Genomic DNA, 16,294 nt, shown 5'->3' on the forward strand with positions numbered 1-16,294 from the left:
ATCTTTCTCCTAGTAGCTTTCCTCTTCCTAATAATCCCATCACAAATGACAGATATGTTATCAGTCATCACTGGGATTTGACATGTTCTTAATACCTGTCATGACAGCTCTGAAGTCTGCATGCTACCCCATTGTATTCCAAGGCATTTGCAGGAGGTAATGGACACATCAAATAGCAGTCAATGGCTCTGCTTTATCGGACTGCTGAAGGCTTGCAATATAGAAGTAGATGCTTAAAAAACCCTAATCCATGATTATTCAAAATTACACAAAGAATAATTAAATATAAACCAGTACAAATAGCTTTTGCACTCTCTATGCCTATGATCATCTTGGTGACATTGTAGAATTTATTATTATATGTTTATTGATAAGAATGCTTTAAGGTTTAAGAAAAGGTACCAGTATTGGTAATAGTGAAGATCACATTAATAATTCAAGGTCTTCATTGAAAGGTTTAAAGTATTATACTCATGCTGGTAGCATAGCAGTGTATTGCTGTGCCCACACAGAGTCTCTCCTGGTTCCCTGGGTCTCTGCTTTACTTTGATAGAGAACCTGATGCAGAAGTGAGGTGCAAGTCAAGGCTAGAACCAGGGTTAACATCAGAGGTGAACACCCGAATTGATAAGAAGACAATGGGATTGTGAAGTGTGTCATTCACAGTAATTGTCAATACTATAAAACCAAAGACTAAACATGAGTGCAGTAGAACATGAGTTTGAAAAGAGCGTGTCACCTTCATGGGGACACAAGGACAAGACAGTGTCTTATCCCTGAGCGTTTTGTATGAGTCCATTCCTAATGCCTGCTGATTTCTGTGGACTTCAATACAGGTAGTTTTGGTTTTTCTTTGTTGAAGCCCTCAAAAGAGCTGTGACAGATACAGCATGCCACAGAAAAAAATCAATACAGAACTCTCTAAACAGATGTATTGTCTTTTAGTCAAATTCTAGTATTATTTCAGATTACTCTGGTCATCTGTGTGCAATAATTTTCAGGCACAAAAATAAAATACTTCCTTACTGTAACATTTCTTTGGAGCCTTAAACTTGCAGAAGACTTTCTCTCAGTTTAGCTAAGCTGCTGCAAAGCATCATATAGCCACGGTCTCTGCCAACAGCATATGAGCTGCATGACACCAGTATGCCTTGTCATTAATAAATGCAATAGCTTGTTGTTCTCAATGCATTTACAGTTTTGCACAAAAGCAGAAAAAACCACCCCCAACAAAAACAAAAAACCCACACAGATTAGAGACAATGTAGCCCTGTGCACAGGAGTAACTTAAGGCCCTTTGAGGAAGGCGATAAAGCTAAAGCAGAATTGTGAGCTGGAGTCAAAAGAAGTGTCCCATTGACATAATGAGCTTTGGAGAAGGTCTGGAAAGAAGACGACAGGCAAAACACGTTCAGCCACCTAAGTGACTGCACGTCCTTTGGACAAAATTGTTAATCAGTACTAAGGGTCTCAAGGGATTGTTTTCACCTACCAGAAATGGATAAGCAAACTGGGCTTTTTTACAGTGCAGTTTTATTTAGGAGAGACACAAAAGTAAGTCCTGCACCTGTAAAGCATTTGGGGACAAAGTGATGGCATTTAGGGAGGGGGGATGTTCTCAGGATGCAGCTTGACAACACAGCAAATCCTGTTCCAGGGATCTCAACCACTACAGTAACAGCACGGGTTGAGTATAAACTCACTCTGCCAGCTGATGCACTTTCAGAAAAGCTGAAAGGCTAAGTTTGTATCAGTAGGCTTCACACCAGATCAGATACTGCCTGTTCTCGAGCAGCCAACATAAAAACATACCACAAACAAACTTGGTATCATATTTTCTGATCATGATCTTACTCCAGGGCCTGTTCTGGATCAAATTTGTACTGCTGGCTGAGCCTGGGTTGCATGGAGGCAAGATGATGGCAGCATGGCCCCATTGAGAAGTCTTCCCAGCACATACTCCCTTCTGGCTTCGCTCCAAGAGCATTACTGCTTCTCCTGCTGTCTACAATCCCAGTTATTCCTTTCATACACCCTCTCAGCTGTAGGCAAATCAACATGCCAATCCCTTGGGACACATGGCTTAGTTTATACTTAAGACTTGCCATTCTGGTTTGTGCGTTGGACATTGATTTCCATTGTCTCAGCTATCACTCAACAAAAGGGCATTTAATTGCTGTCTCATTTAGTCTGGGGAGAGAGGGAGAACAACTTTTACCAGCCCTCTGATTGATGGCAGCCATTAGCACCTTCTAGCACAATATGGACTTATTAGAAGCTCGATTTACATGTGAAGTTCATTGCCACACAAGTGAATCAGATTTGCAGCTACGCTTACTCGAACAACTTTAGAGACAAAATCTTCACATGAAATGAATTTGCAGAAATGCTTACACTGGCCACCCATTTAAAGGGAAAACTTTGAAGACTAATGAAGTTTGAGGAAAGCTTCTAGAAAGAAAAGAAAGTTTAGTGCAGATCTCGTAGTTTTTGTTTCTCTTTTTAAGTGCTACCATGTAGGTGCTTTAATGGTTGTAAAAAAACAAAAAAACCCAAAAAAACCCAACAAAAAACCCCCACCAACCTGATTTATACTTATTTACACGCATCTAACACCAGGAAACACTTTATATCTACTATTCATCAAAGTTCATAATTGCATACTATGAAACGCAATGCTAAAGAATCCCATAAACTGTTTTCCCCTCTTGTATGAGCATTTCTATTTTCTTTGTGGTGGAGGAATGAACAAAATTCATATCCACATTTAATATCCTCCATGTTCTGTACAGCAATGAGCCACATACTCTGGTGTTCAAGCCAAATTGCTTACAGTGGATTTTTAGTACTTGGCTCATTTTATTAAAAAGCACAAGGATGCTAATCTTCCCTTCAAAGGAACAGAGCTCAAGAAACAACTAGATCAGTGAAGCCTTCTTGAAATACTACCTTTAATCAGTCCAGTTATGTGAAACTTGCAGTAATTTCAGTAAAAGTTTGATGCAGCTTGATGCAATTTATCAAAACATTTAATCATTGCAAAATCTAAGACCAAGCACCTTTTGAACATCAAACTTCCCAGTTAGACATAGAAACAAGATGAGGCACTGGGTATTACAAGACACACTTTTGTGCATTTTTTTGAAGATTCACCATAAGACAGGCTGATTGAGAAAGGCCGACTTCCAGCGAGGCGACGATGTACAGCCAAACACAGGAGCACTAAGTGCCGTCTCAGCTGTGGGAGTGCTAACCCTGACCAGGCAGAGACTTTCTGAAGCCATGTTAGCTATACCCACAAAAAAGCAGTTCTGGCTACTTTCAGAACATATCCTCTGTTATTCACATAATTGGTTTAAAATTCCACAGCAAAATTACTCTGCTATTACTTGCTTTCAGTGAGTCCACCCTTACATTCGCATCCCCCACAGGACCCACCTTTGTTCCTTAGTGATATTCATCTTCCCTGATGTGTATTTCTAAATAAGCTTAAATGGCAGCTATTTTCATGCTTTTTCCTACATTTCAAAAAATCACGATTTTAGGTACACAAATGAATGTGCAAAGGCGGAATGTACTTCTTTGTTTTAGAACAGCTGTCTTCACTTTTATTCATTCTGCAGCTCACATGCAGGCAAAACTGTATTTTTATCCCTGCCTTTCCCATTAGTTTTTAAGGGGAAGTAAAACTGAACGCACAGAAGCACACAGCCCCCCCCCCCAACCTAAACAAAACCTCTCCCAAACTGGCATGCAGCCAGATACTAGCTAAACACTAGAATACACTTGTTTTCTTAACTTAGCTGTTTGTAAATTTTATTTTCCTCTCCCACTGTTTCATTTTTCTTTGGTGTCGAACAGGAGACACATGTTCCTCTTGCTGGAAAGGCTAAGTGCTATCTTCCGAAAAGTACAGTCTATGGACAATTATTACTGGTAGCCAAGATGAAGGCGGCAGAGGGGATCCCAGCAAAATGCCTTGCCTTCCCCTCCAGGCTCACACCAGGCTGGAACCAGCGCACCCGACAGCAGTGCTTCCAGGAGCGTCGCCAGCACCAAGCAAGCTGCCAAAATGGTTATAAATCACTTTGCGGCTAAAGAACAGACCGAGAGCCATGTTTGTGCAACCCCTCTGTCAATCTTTGCTTCAGGTCTCTCTGGCCACTTGAGGATAAAGAAAATTCTTAGTTGGAAGGTTTTACAAGCTGGTTTCTGAAAATCCTGTCAAGCCAACACGTGCTAATCAACGTGAACAGGCCCTGGAAAAGAAGTTGATCGAATCTCTCCGATCATTCTCAGAGACGCAGTCAAACCCATGCACCTTTGAGATTCAGGTCAATCACACATCTGCTCAGCATCCCCCTGGGAGACTCAGAATGTAAGTGCAAAATTAGGGCAAGCACTATCACAGCAGTAGGCTGAAGCATCTTGCTGGCAGAGGCACAAACCTGCTCTCCCATCCAGCATACCATCTATAAATAGGTTTATGAATACAGAACCTCTGCCAAGCTGTTCCTTTTTTTTTTTTCCTTTGCTAATTTTTAATGCTTATTGCAAGATTGGGTCCTAGAAGTTTTATCTCCATTAGTAGCAATAAACATTTATTATATGTTCCAGCAATGTCTGAAAGTCTTGATGAATAGCAACAAATTTGTCTAGAAAAACAGAATATAATTTCTCATTTAGAAAACTCTAATGTATCAAAAAAAGGAAAAAGCGAGCTTACCCGAAAACAAAAAATTCACATGAGAATTCTGCGTGCACACCACAGCTTGGCAGAAAGGAACCCAGTTCTGCTGGGACTTCAGGAGGAGATGGGGCACTGTCAGTGCTTAGTCTTGTTCAGCTGTGCTCCAGCGGGTACCAGGTGAGCTCCAGAACTGAGCCCTGGGCTGTCCCCCTCGCTCTTCTCACCTGGAACAACAGAACAGGCTCTCAGCTCCCTCGGCACAGGAGTGATGCAACATTTCATATATAAGACCCACTGATGGATGTTTACACTGTCTGACTGCTGGAGATACAGCCTTATAAAAGGGGAAACTCATTACAGCTGCCATTATTGATAAGCATCATTCTCTGCTTTTCTCTACTGCACGTGCCCTCTCAACTTAAGATGTCTTGAGGACACGCAAAGCACTAGGAAGTTATTTACAAAGCATCCTAACTCTGCCTCGGAGGGGCCACTTTTCTCGCAGATAATGGTAGACCAATAACAAACTTACTCAAGCCCAATCTGTGGCAAGAAGACTTTATGGTAAGAATTTGATTTTGAGCTGCCAAATGGTTGGGTGACCAAATCAACCAGCGCTACTTTCAAACAGGGGCATTAACCAAGGACTTAAACTCTCTTGTACTTTCATCTACTATCATTCCCTTGCATCTCCTTTTTTCCCCTTTCCCTCCCAACCCTTACATAGTTTACCATCCACTTTCAAGGATGGATGCCTAAATGAAGCCCTTTATTAAGGCTCAATTTGCAAAAGCAATGTCACTTTGCAGTTTCCCTTCGCTTCAGAAATTAACTTCTAGGGGCATATTCTCGAAAAGCCTACATCTATACTTATTTCAACTTTCTGGGGAATAATTGAGTATGGAAAGTAAGGTTTAGCCTGATGAAATTTTTATTTCCATCTAAAAATAAAAGGGAATGCATAGTAAAAAGCTTCTTTCCTCAGCCTCCCTCTTTTTTTTCTTCTGAAAGGTGAAGACAAAGGAGACATATTACAATTCAGTTTTTTCCCTTTCAGAAATCCCAAGAAGCTCACCACCATATACTTAAGTTTTGAGCTATGTAGAGCAGACGGCTAAATACTTCATATATGTTCTGAGCAGCTTGCTCTCACTGGCCCTGATCTGAGCTGGGTGTTGGACTACATGACCTCCAGTGGTCCCTTCCAACCCAAGTTATCCTATGATTTTTTCCTAAGGGAAAAAAGACTGGCTTGTACCTCTCAGAAATGCAAGCCAGTGTTTTTTCCTGTTTACCGCCATTTTTACTGTATGCATCTTCTCCAACATGTAGTCTTTCAATAGTTCAAATCTATACATATTTTACGTATGAAAACTCTTTAAAAGGTATTTTTAATCTTAAATTAGCAGAAAGTATCTTTTCACATGTCACAAACTGAAAGGACTTAACACATTTAGGTAAAACCAGTCCAGTAAGAAAACTAAGAGAATGTACCTTAAGTCCTCCATTAGGTAATGCTAAGGAAGGGCTTGGGGGAAAAAAAAGTGTTGGTATTTACTGTAGGAGAACCACCAACTTTACAGTAATACATCTTCTACCTATGATTCTGAAGTCAGGACACTGTTTGTAAAATCAACCTGAGCTCCCATGTCACATGCAGCTGTCAGAACCCCCTGCAGCAAAAGCAGTGGGATCCCTTGCACGCTCCACACCTCTCCCTGCCTCAAGGGAAGCTCAACCTTACTGAGAAGCACTGTTTGTTGTAACAATAAGCATCAGATAGTCAAATGGCACCCAGTGTAGCCTGGCATGATCCAAAGTCCTACAGTACAGAGCCACTGTATACAGTACTACAGTACTTTCTTGTCCAGCATGAGGAAATGACTTTAATAGCTTGGATAACATTACGATGATCAGAAAAATGCTGATTTAAACTCTCTGCATTGATACCTATACTCAAAGGGAGTAATGCCTCCTCCCTCTGCCAAGGCACAAGGTCATGCACAAGCCCACATCTCTCACGGAGCATCACACAGCCAGCTCCCAGCCCTGAGCTCCAGCTGCCTCCATCACATCCATGAGCCGAATTTTTTAGCTGGCTGGAAGGTTTACTGAGCAGTAAAAAGCTGACTTTTCAATGAGACTCTCAGAAAACAAACTATGATCCCCCCCCCCTTAAGCATATATGTGTTTCTTGATTAATACAAAACACAAGAAAAACTTGCGTAATTCAGAAAGATCTTTTTTCTGTTTCTGTGTGTACCTGCTCTCATTAGAGAGGAATAGAGACATTACTTAACAGATGAGATATCCAGAGAATAAAGTACTAGAATTCCAGCCCTAAAATATCATAAAGACAAGTTATTAAAATAAAAAATAAACAGACTTTTTTCATCATTAAGGTGAAGGAATGCCATATGGGATTGGAAAGTTCTCTTCTCCTCAAGTCCAACAGAGCCTTATTTCTGTTGCTCTTCAAAGTCTAACAACTGCTGTCATCTCTGCCCTCCTCTCCCTTCCCCCTTCTCCAAGAACTGCAGGTATCTTCTCTTGTAATTCCAGCCAGCACACTGGCCATCAGACTCTATCACTGCTACTGCTGCAAGGGAACACCAAGGCAAGAAAGGAGCAATCCCCTCAGAAAATCACTCACATGGGTCTACCAAGCAAAGGGATACACATTCTTTCTTCATTTTTCAAGAATCACGGGTACTGCTTTATTCTAATAAAATGATTTCAAATAAATAAACACCATCACCGGTTTTAAAGCTGAGCCTTAGCCTCAAACAGAGTCTAAAGAGACTGTTGTTAGAGATTGAGGACTTTTTCTTCAACACCCCCACAGTTTGCTTCAAAGCTCATTGTATTAAGTGGGAATAGTTGAGATGCAAAGTCAGATTTAAGCATCCTGGGAATAGCTGTACACGATGTGCAGCTGGCAGGCAGGTCTGCTTCAGGGATGCAGTTCTGCACATGAAGTCACAAGAGTGGGATTCCTAATAATGTGTAGTAACCAAGGCATGGAAGAGAAATCAGTTCACGAGTCAGCCCCCAGCAGCAGAGGGAGGAAGTTTTGTTCCCTTCTCTGGAAGGAGGACAGTCAATACTGCTCAAATCAGAGCCTGGATCCACAATCCCCCAGGCTTAACTAGAAGATCATGAAGAGTACAAAATGGCATCGGACACAAAAAATGATCATTTTTCAAGTAAATTTAGTGGAATGAGCACTGTTACATTTACAATCCACTCTCCTCCATCCACCTTTTTTTTCTTGTTAATGATACAGAGCTGGCTGCAGATGCAACAAAACCTATCAGCGACCGCAGCGTGTCCTAAAGCAAGTCTTGCCTATTATTCCAGCTGGCTAGATGAAGGTCACTGACACTTCTAACACCTCTGACATTTTATAATCAATTGCCAGCATTTACAGAGGAGAAAATACCACTAGCTCTGAGCGCACTCGGAAAGAAAGAAACTCTTTTCAATTAATTTTAAGCTTGCTCTCTGATAGACAAAACATGAAACACAAGGCAACCTAGCAAGCCAAATATTAGCAAGATTGGTTTCTGGCAGCCAATGCCATATTCTGTTTGTATATAAACAATTGTAGTTTATCCTCCTCTTTAAAATAACTGCAATATGAATCATCATAAGGACAGCAGCAGAAAAAACAGCCAAATACTTGTAGCTGAAGAAAAACATCATTTAATTCTCAAAGCAACTATGAGTATCAGACTATCAGCACGTTGCTAAGACCAAATACCTATTTGAGAAATCTAGTGTTTTGTGGAAGAGACTCTTGGAAGAGAGGCTGACCTTTACCTATCCCTTTGCTGCTAGTAAAGGATGACGAACCTCTTCCCGTACACTGCACATTCATCCTGTGCCTGCTTTCATCTTCAGGACAGGAACAGAGACTGCTGCCTTTTAAACTATTCTTGCGCTGATTTTTAGCCAGCTGTTATATTCCACTGCTATAAGTGAGGATGGAGGGCTAAGGAAGAGATTTTCAAACAATACTTTGTAAACAGTCCACAAGTCCCATCTGATTTATAAACTGCCAATGTGCTGCATGAGTTCAGCAACTGGGAAGCCCTGGATTTGACAGCACTACCCTTACCCAATGGTTCAAAGCAATCATTTTGAATTAATACGGGGCCTCAGAGAACACAGGGATCTCTAACTTGAGACCTCCTAAAGACCTGTATTTTGGTCCAAATTCTTGCTCCTGACAGTTCTTCTCATCCTCCAGCTCCTAATTCAAACCATCAGTCAGCTCTTGCTTTTTCACAGGAGCTGGTTGCGGTACAGTGTAATGTTTGCGTCAAATACAACCGCCAAAGGCTCTCCAATTTCCACTAATAATTGTCAGTAGGAGAAGAAAAAAAGATGGCTGTATTTTTGTCAGAAAAGAACCATTTCCTGATGTTCAGCATAGGCAGGATAATGGTCACAGGCAGCATCTTGGCTCAACGGGCAAAGCTAGTAGGTGGTAAATGAGAGTGCTGTGGAGGGGACAGATCTTTTTCCAGGGGGGAGAGAGGGCAGTGTCTGCTAAAGGAGGCACCCTGACGGCAGGAGATTTATGCATCCGCTCTTGTGTCAGTCTAGGAGGAGGGAATCATTATGCAGGGCCAGCTGCAGGGGTGTGCGCTGCTGTCGGGAAAAATTAGAAGTCTAGCAATGAACCATAAAGAAGGGAGAAATGACAGAGTGAATGGAAACCCTATGATAAACCCATTTAGGCTCTCTTCTCCCAGGGATGAAAGATGAAGTCTAATCTCTTTGGCATATATCCTGGCCGCGACTCAAACAAATATGCCTACATACACACGCCCCTAGAATGTGCAATGACAACATCCACCAAAAGGGCCCGTAACTGCAAAGGGTACTGAGCCAGAGTCCTTTTTCTGCATGTTTAGCTAAGTTCTGGGGAAAGATCAGAGCACACCAAGATGCTTTTGATCAGAAGAAATCTCGTCTGCTGCTGAATGCCTTCTTTGTGTAAATACCTTCGAAATAAAGCTTTTCCATTTGAATACCTTGGGGGAGTGGTGGGAGAAAGGGAGAGGAAAGAAGAAATGACAGGAGTACAAGACAGTGGAAAGTAACCAAACTAAGGCTCTGCTATTTCATTCTTATTTGACCAAAGGAGAACTTTCCAATTTCATGCGGTATTCCTTTGCCTAAGAGAATTTCTGGCTGAGTTGGGCAGGTGTGCAAACTTCTTGTCCTGTTTAAGGTAGAGGGGTTTTTTTCTCCTTCATTAATACACTCGCAGAAATGAAATATTCCAAATATTTCCAAATATTTCTTCACTGTGCTTGGTAATAAAAACAGTCAGGCTCTTGGGTCATACTGGTATTGGCTAGCAAGAGAATAGGGAAAGAGTGGGCAAGGAAAGCAGTGGTCTTTAATAAGCTCCCAAAAGCCCCTGGTTACAATTTCAGCCCTAAGCCTACAAGGGGAAGTGTTTGGTAACTTTTCCTTCTGCCTGTCCTGACTACTGTTAAAACCTCCGGGCTGGTGAAACTCTTTCGGGAATGCTAAAGCCCTGCAGGAAGGCGGATAGTACAAAATGGGAGCTGTTTGGAGAACACCCTCCTGGGGGAGAAGGGAGGGAGGGATGTACTCCGATACCTTATTTCAAGTTACACATAAGGAACCATGGCATTAGCCACATTTTTACCAGGAACAGAAGAAATACATTTTGCCCAGCATGCCAACATAGTAAATTATGCCATTGTGTGTCCCTCAGTATAAGCTCTTCCAGATGCAGTTTTATGAGAAAGTTTTGTTCACTTATGAGTGTGAGAATTAGGAAAAATAAAAAACAACCCTCAAAACAATTCTACTGTAAAAGTCTTCCTTTCCACTATACATGCACATTCAGAAACATAGGTATTTATTTACTTTTCTTTAAAAATACTGAGTGAATCCCCCCCTTTTTTTTAAGTCAGCTCTTTTGTAATAGTCTTCCCAGTGGTATCATCTATCAAGTGTAAAAAAGATTTATGCTATCAAGTGTCAGATTAAGACATCACTGACTACATTCGTAGCACTTACACCTGTACAGTGTGGGTCTAAGCTTAAAAATCCACAAACCCTCAAAAATATAAAGAAAAGCACCCCTAAACTATGATAGTTTAGGGACTTGAGACATTGATTCATTAACATTGTGAAGGTGTAAATGGGAGTACTGAAGTGAAGAATGTGGCCCTCTGATGAATTAAAGCACATGGAAGTTCCCTACATGCATGGTAGCTCAAAGAACATAACTCTGAAGGCCACTGTTTGATCAAAGTTATGTGAAAAAACACAGAAATAAACCACAAGTTTTTACAGTAAGCAACAGAAACAAAACTGGAAAATTCCTAAACTACAAAACCATATCAATGTCAAAGTGCAAACAATACTTCTTACAGCTACGCAGTTATGTTTCTTTTTTTTTTTCCTAAGGAAAGTAAGGACAAGCAAATGTATAATATTAATATCAATGCAGGAAATACTTTCATAGTAAGATATCAAATATATTATGAACAGAGGGAAAAGGAACACGGTTATTTATCTGACTTGAAAACAGCACAGTGTCAAGTTAATTTAAAATTCAATTTCAGTTTAAAGCATTACAAGGAAGAAAGAACCCTATGTATCATAGGTTGTAAATTGAAATCCTAGCAAGGTTTTTTTCTGCCAACTAGCTGTGTATCAGCTATAAACCCAGACTGCAGGTGCTCCTTTTAGGAGATTGGGCTGCAAGGCTCTCGTAAACCACGTTCGGAGAAGTTTGTCATTTACTATTCCCAAAGGCATTTTATTTAAATTTTTTTCATAGTCCGTTATTTAAAGGAAAACCGGTGTTACAATAACCCAGAGGTAACTTCTGCAAGGTACAGTACATGACACAAAAGCACAAAGAGTCCTAGCCTGTGGAATTTACCAAGAAGGCCTATGCAGCACTCACATAAACACATCTTTTACAAAAGCAAAGAAGCAAAAGCAGTTTGTCTGCAAAACCAGCTTTTAGGATGACATGAATTAAAAACAAAACAAAACAAAACCCCACAACTTAAATTTTTTTCCCCTTTCTAGAAAACACACCTACACAAAAACGCTTCATTAAAACTACACATAAAACCCTGAACATGATGGTTTGAGGAAAGAGGCAGGATACTCTTCCCAGTTTTCTGGGCTGAGGAATAAGTAAATAAATCTGATAGAAACGACATTTAATATGCCCTGAGACTACAAACTGAATGAAAGCCTACTCATATTTGGTACATATTATAAAAAAAAGTGACCCCAAGGACAACAGCTGGGCTTCCAGCTGCCCCTTTCCAACTCCAGGAGGTTCCCACAAGGTGCACCAGCCAGTCTGATCAGAAAGGCAAATTCTGCTCCTTGGCCATCAGCCGCTAACGACCCAGCTGGCCAGCGGACAAAAACAGGACTGGAAGGCCACTGAAAACCTGCACCAACGAAGAAAATAAATGTACATCCCTGACCTCTGGTCCTCCAAAAGGAAGGCAAAGAAAAGCTGCCATTACAACAGCTGGGGCTATTTTTATTTAGTCACATGGGCCTTGAACCTCCTTGTACAAACATTTTGTGAAACCTCAAAACCTCGCTGAGGGAGCAGACAAACACCTCGGAAAGCTTTGTTTTTGGCAAACTGGAATTTAAGGTGTGTGCAAATTGGTGCTTGGGAAAGGGTAATATTCGAGGACACGAAATTTATCTCCACTGACACATCCACAGCTGGGAACCAGTATGAACAGCTTCCTCAAACTGATCCAATTCACTTTTATTTTGAAATGGAGGGATGTGGAAAACATTATTAGAGGTGATAGAAAAGTGTTTTCTTATTTCACTAATGGCTTTTATCCTATCTTTGAAAACTACATAATTATGTGTAAGTTTATAATAAATACCCATTATATACAATTACATTTACATTTTTCATAAAACAATAATTTCTAAAAATGCTGGAGGATTAAAAAAAAAACTAAGGAGGGAGGAATTTGATACAGCATGAGATGGAAAAGAGCCTTTTTCCCGTCACTTATGTTTTTTTTTAAACACATCTGGGCTTTCTCCTGCTCCCACAGCAGAGCATGAGACTGTAGTTATGCCCCCCCTCCACTTCCCACTTAAACCCTCACCATTTAAATGGTTTATTCACCTTTTTGCCTCACCATGCATTTTTTGACCTACAGCTCCGAGGTGGATTTTTAAAAACTTTTACTGGCACTTAATATGGAAACTACCACCACTACACCAATATTTATATACGTGGTATTACAAAAATATACCATTTGCTTTGATGTACTGCTCTTTCCTTGCTTCTCACTCCAGCAGAAAACACAAAGGACATTTAGCAGTGATAAGAAATCTTACTGACATCATCAGTATGCAGTGGCATAGTCAAAAGGTTTAAGTCTGAATTACTCAGTGTCCCTTGTAGAATGGCCAAAACAAGCCTCAGTGTTGCTTAAATTTCTGTGGAAACTAGGAAACATTGTTTAAAAAAAAAAAAGAAAGAAAGAAAAAAATCACCAAAATAACCCAAATTTAAAAACAGGCTGCATCTGTTACTAGGAAAACCAGGCCGCAGCACGGGGATGTTGCACACAAGAGGATACAATACTTGCTTTCTTTCCAAGCTATCCCTTATGCAGCATGTGACTCTATTCTAATGCTACTTTTTATTAAAACTTTTTTTGGTTGCCAGATGTTGCGCAACACGAATAAGGAGAACTCTAAGCTGGAAATACCAGCTGCTCCTGGGTATAATCTGCCATGGGTCTAAAGCAGCCTGAGACTGGGATGCTCCTCACGCGATGGAGGGAGCCTTTTGTGCAGGACCTGAGGCTTCAGTTTCTTGCCAGTTTGATGGAGGTTGGGAATTCAAGGTTTACCGGACTCTGTAGCACTCTTTGGTACCGTCTGATGGCAAGATGGGCCCAAATGTCTTGCAACAGTGAGCAGAGATGATCAGACGCAGACACAAAACACAACGTTTTCATAGTAAGGCCTGCCACACCAAAAGGGTTGGGTAACATGATGAAATGCAGCACCAAACACTGGCCCAGAGTGCATGTAAAAGAAAACAGTGGTGCAGCAGAGGAGCACAAGCAGACTAAGGCTTTGCATTTCATTTTCAATCCTTCCATCTTTAAAAACGAAACAGATTGTTTTAAGATATTTTCAAATGTTCCCCTTACATTTGGGTTGCACACAAGTGGTAAAGGAGCTTCAAATGTTCCAATATTATGCTAAAAAAGTTTTAAACGTTGTCTTCAAATTGGAAGTACTTCAGAAAAAGATATATATCAAAAAACCAAAATATATAATCAAGTTCTTTGAAGTCACTTTCTGCTCCACTAAGACATTTATACTAATTGGTGAGTTTCTCATTTCATCTTTTCAGGCACAGATCATTTCTAAATGACTGAGATTTAGGATACACTATTTTAATATTGATGGCATACTTAATGAGATCAGGTTGCAAGAAGATTCTAGGCATTTATGCTTGAGAAAGGCTTTGACTTAGGTGTATATTTTTACAAAAAAGGAAGGTAGGTAGGTTGCTGTATATCACAGAGTGAGCCTGTTCAGATCATTATAATCGCCATTTGTGGTCCTATTTTATATACTATTACGTGGTATAAGCAAAAACCTCAAAAATATATCAGTCCTCAATACTAACATGAAAAGCCTGCAGGTCCATTTTTTCCTCATTCTCAGCAGATACACAAAACTCTCAGTAAACAGATGTGCTACGGAGGATAAACACAAGGAACTTGTGATTAACTTAACCAGATCTAATTTGGCCAGCCAAAAGCTTAGCTACCTCCTAACTTGTGTATTGACCACTAGCAGCGAAACAACAATTCAGCATCCACGTCAGGACTGATATTCTAATTTTAGGATTAACACTTTTTTAATCCATATCTTGCCTGGGAAATATATAATGATGAAAATTAACTTGTGATTGCACATGTATAGGTGCCAATAACTACACAAATGAAGCAGCATAATTTTTATAGTAAAGAAGTATATGTAGAGCTACTGTAGGTTGCAAATAAGACTGCAATGTGTCCAGATGTTAAGACTATACACAGCTAAGCAAACGCCGAGGCACCTTATCTTTTAGTAGGATAGCAATTTCAGCTTTGTGCTGATTTTCCTACAGAAATACCAACAATTAGTATTCAATTTCGAGCGATACCAGAAACACTCTTTCAATAGTTGCAAGTGCCCTGACCATTTACAGCCGCTCTTTTTAAGCAGCTAACATGAAAAATTTAAACATATAAGAATGCTTTATTGCTGCACCATTCCCAAGTTTATTGCAGCTCCTGTTTCTGTGCACTTCCCTCCTTCGCTTGGGCCCCATCCAGGCCACGCTCTCTGGGAGGAATCCCTGACCCACATTTGAAGGATGATTTTGTGGTGGGCTTCTGGGGTTTAGCGCAGCCTGCCCGAGATCACCTGCACCGCCACTCTCTCCAAGGCTAATGACACTGAGATCTCTGTATAAAGTACCATTTGTTCAGAAGGACAACAATGCGAAGAAAAGCCTGGCCGTAACAAGAAGTTAATACATCTGCGCTGCTCACAAGGAGTCATGTGCCTCCTGCATGAAAACCCTGAAAGGGTTTCCCTGCCTGCTCAGCTGTGAATTGAGACTGTGTCTGGGAGCTGTCATCTGCTACAGTCTGAAGTCCTCTTTCCACAACTTAAATGAGGGTAGAAAATATCTGTGGTTCCTCTCTAGGAAAAACTGTCTTCACAACCTACAGAAGGTATTTTATCACTTCAGCTACTCAGCCTGGAGCACAAAGCCCAAGAGAGCTCAGAGAAAGAGATGCACGCGCAATCTGCCAACACTACTGTCACTGACGGTGCTGTATATCTCCAAAGCATCTGATGCTGTCCATATTGATTCTACCTGCTACCCTGACTGAGAAACCCATATTCTACACCTATAACCCAACTGTTCTGCAGACAGAACTGAAACATAGATGTAGATGGATTTCTATATGTTCCCAGCAGAGTCTTCCAAGTATTTTTCATAGGTTTAGCTGATTGACAAATTAGTTAACTCACTACCTGTATCTTAACTTTCTTATAAATAAGACGCCAAGGATAAAAGGAGATTTTGCTGCCACCAGAAAACCTTGTGTGTGCCCAGAGCTTGTGTAGGTGCTAGTTACTATTAAATGGTGCTAGTTACTATTAAATTCTCACAACTACACTGCAAGTCAGTCTGAAGAGAAGGTATCCTCCTATTGCCAGGTATTAATCAGTTCACAAATACTGTGTGCCCAGGAAAGAGAAAGAAACTGTTGCTTAAGCTACAGCATTAGTGCCAGGATACAAACGTATTATGCCTGCACATTATTACTCCAGTTCAAACATACCCTCACCTAATCTAGTTCTGAAATGTATTAGCTTCAGTTAGAGTAAATACTATTGTAATGAATACTAATAAACAGCCTCCAAATAAACAAGAATGAGCTGGTTTTGTCCTTGCCAGGGAACTATTACAGAGGACTTACTTACGTGCAGAGTGGCCGTTCCCTGACACAGAATCCATCA

At 40.6% G+C, this 16,294-nt stretch overlaps 1 protein-coding gene across 10 annotated transcripts in view; it reads right to left on the bottom strand.

The window, feature by feature from the left end:
* PLXNB2 (plexin B2) overlaps nt 1-16,294 on the bottom strand; it is a 261,927-nt gene that overhangs the window by 174,517 nt on the left and 71,116 nt on the right. For 9 of the 10 annotated variants that reach the window (XM_069801980.1, XM_069801969.1, XM_069801979.1 and 6 more), the window contains one exon: nt 4,727-4,914. The exons of the other annotated variant lie outside the window; for it this stretch is intronic. The gene's annotated coding sequence lies outside the window, so the exon portion shown is untranslated. The remainder of the gene's footprint in view (nt 1-4,726; nt 4,915-16,294) is intronic. 10 annotated transcript variants of the gene reach the window in all.

The sequence above is a fragment of the Haliaeetus albicilla genome, chromosome 14 (assembly GCF_947461875.1).
Source record: "Haliaeetus albicilla chromosome 14, bHalAlb1.1, whole genome shotgun sequence".
Lineage (NCBI taxonomy): Eukaryota > Metazoa > Chordata > Aves > Accipitriformes > Accipitridae > Haliaeetus > Haliaeetus albicilla.